General features: G+C 41.1%; 1 protein-coding gene across 4 annotated transcripts in view; it reads left to right on the top strand.

Annotated features, from left to right (window-relative positions):
• The window catches only part of SNAP47 (synaptosome associated protein 47), a 78,261-nt gene that overhangs the window by 26,337 nt on the left and 49,667 nt on the right, over nucleotides 1–2,257 (top strand). The window contains exons 1-2 of one of the 4 annotated variants that reach the window (XM_045284888.1): nucleotides 760–785; nucleotides 1,833–1,966. The exons of 1 other annotated variant lie outside the window; for it this stretch is intronic. The gene's annotated coding sequence lies outside the window, so the exon portion shown is untranslated. Of the gene's footprint in view, nucleotides 1–759; nucleotides 786–1,832; nucleotides 1,967–2,257 lie in introns of those variants that run through there. 2 more of the 4 variants (XM_045284887.1, XM_045284886.1) reach the window with 2 other exon arrangements.

Genomic DNA, 2,257 nt, shown 5'->3' with positions numbered 1-2,257 from the left:
TGATGGTGCAGTAGGTTAAGCATTTGGGCTGCTACCTGAAAGGTTGGCATTTTGAGCTTACCAGAATGATAAAGCAGTCTGCTTCCATGAAGATTTACAGCTTCAGAAGCCCTATAGAGAGTCTGTTCTGTTCTCTGTGGTCATTGTGAATGGGTAGCAGTAGATGTGTGTATGTGTGTGTGTTGCTATATAGTTTTATAAAACCAGTTACTGTCAAGTTGATTCTGATTCATGGTGGCCCATATGTTTTAAGGTGAAACTTCTCTATTGAATTTTTAATGGATTTGCTATTTCAGAGGTAGATCACCACACTTTTCTTCAAAGGTGCCTCTAGAATTAATTGGAATTGGAAGAAGAAAAACATTGTTTTAAGTATGTGGGATAATTTTCTTCATATGATTAAATAGCTTTTTAAAAATTTCAATGGGAAGTGTTAGTTTAAAATTTTTAAATGGATAGATGATCAGGGATATCATAACCAAAATGTAGTGTTTGTGGGAAGAATTTGAGAATGTGTTATCTGTCAAACTATTAAAGGAAGCATAAGGGCTGGGGTTTCTAGGTATTTCCTTTAACTGCAGAATCCATTTTTTCTAATTGTACCTGGCCCTCCAGGCACTGATCTGAGTAGGATTGCTGTGGTGGACAGGGGGGGGATCTCATGTGGAGCAGGAGCTCTTGGAGTTTGAGGGATAACTGTTTGAAAACCCTGCCAGAGAGGAAGATCATAACTCTGGAACGCAGGCAGTCCTTCACCATTCTGGCCTCATGTCTTCATCCACTAAGTAGGTACAAGTAACTTCTGATCCACACTACCTACGTAATGTTAGACTGAACTTCCCAGATTAAGGGCTCAAACTTCCGACTGCCAAATCTACCCAAACTTCAGATACCAGCCACAAGTTCAAGGATTCCCAGGGCCACTGTGCTCCAAATTTAGGGGTTCCAACTATTGAAGTTCACTAATTCTCTATTTGACTCACAGAGTTTTAGAAAAACACTATATTTATTACAATTGTTACAGCAGAAGGATACAAATCAGGACCAGCCAAAGGGAGAGACTGAGAGGGCAAGGTCTGGGATCCAGTACTCTGGAGCACTCACTGTGGGTCAAGTACTGCGTAAGTGTTTTGAAATGATTACCTCAGTTAATCACCAAGCAAGCCTAGACGAATTTGTTTCTCTTTACTTCATTTTACATATAGAGAAACTGAAGCAGAGAGGGCAAGTAATTTACTGAGGATCACATGCACTAAGAAATGGCAAGTTTCTGTGACCCTAGGGAAACACGTATCTTCCTGGAACACTGATGTATGCAGAATATTCAGAAAAGCTCATCTAAACTTCAGTGTTTAGTTTTCATTGAGGTCTCATTATGTAGGCCCAATTGGATAAGTAATTTTGATTGAAGCCCATCTATATGATTGAAATCCATCTTCAACTCCCTTTCCCTTCCCCAGAGGTTGGCTGACAACATGTGGTACATCTTTCCACTGCTCTTGGCCAGTCTCCACCACCAGTTACCTTGTCAGCATAAACTATCATGTGATCAGAGGGTCTACCTTAAGTAGCCATGTCATTCCCATCACTGGGGAAGTTCCAAGGGTTTAGAGATCGCTAGGAATTGAGGACAAAGCCAAACAGTTAGATCTTCCACAATAGGGAAAATGACAATATCATTCTTGTCACAAAGAGAAACTTTGGTCGGCAGAGAATCAGACCAGCTTGTAGAGACTCCTCAGAATCCAGAGCAGTGCTAGCACATGTTTAGTTCAGTGCTGTTTTAATGGAAAAACCATGAATGGGTGGCTCTAACAGATTTGTTTTCTTAGTTTAGGAGACTAGAAGTCCAAATTCAGGGCACTGGCCCAAGGGGAAGGTGTCACTCTCTGTTGACTCTGGAGGAAAGTCCTTGTCTGTGCAGCTTCTGCTTCTTTGGAGAAGTCCACGTGTCCTGTGTTTTAAGGTACAAAGGAGACCCCAATCTCAACTATAAGGAGAACATTGATTGTCTTAAAGGAACAAAGACACAGACACATCATCCAGATGAGGGAGGCCAGAAGCATGAAGTCAAAATGGCATCCGAGGATTCAAGACAGGACGCTAGTTAAATAAGGAAATTGTCACCAATTCATGATTGGTGGCAAATCAATACATCATAATTACAGGTGGGACTACTGAAACAGGACCATGATTGGGACACATACATTAATGTTAGATAGAAGGGCTTACAACAGTGTTTCTCCACCTTCCTAAT

The sequence above is a fragment of the Echinops telfairi genome, unplaced genomic scaffold, assembly GCF_000313985.2.
Source record: "Echinops telfairi isolate 266 unplaced genomic scaffold, ASM31398v2 ScPeMD7_7469;HRSCAF=8507_0, whole genome shotgun sequence".
Lineage (NCBI taxonomy): Eukaryota > Metazoa > Chordata > Mammalia > Afrosoricida > Tenrecidae > Echinops > Echinops telfairi.
This window is presented reverse-complemented; position numbering and strand designations above follow the sequence as displayed.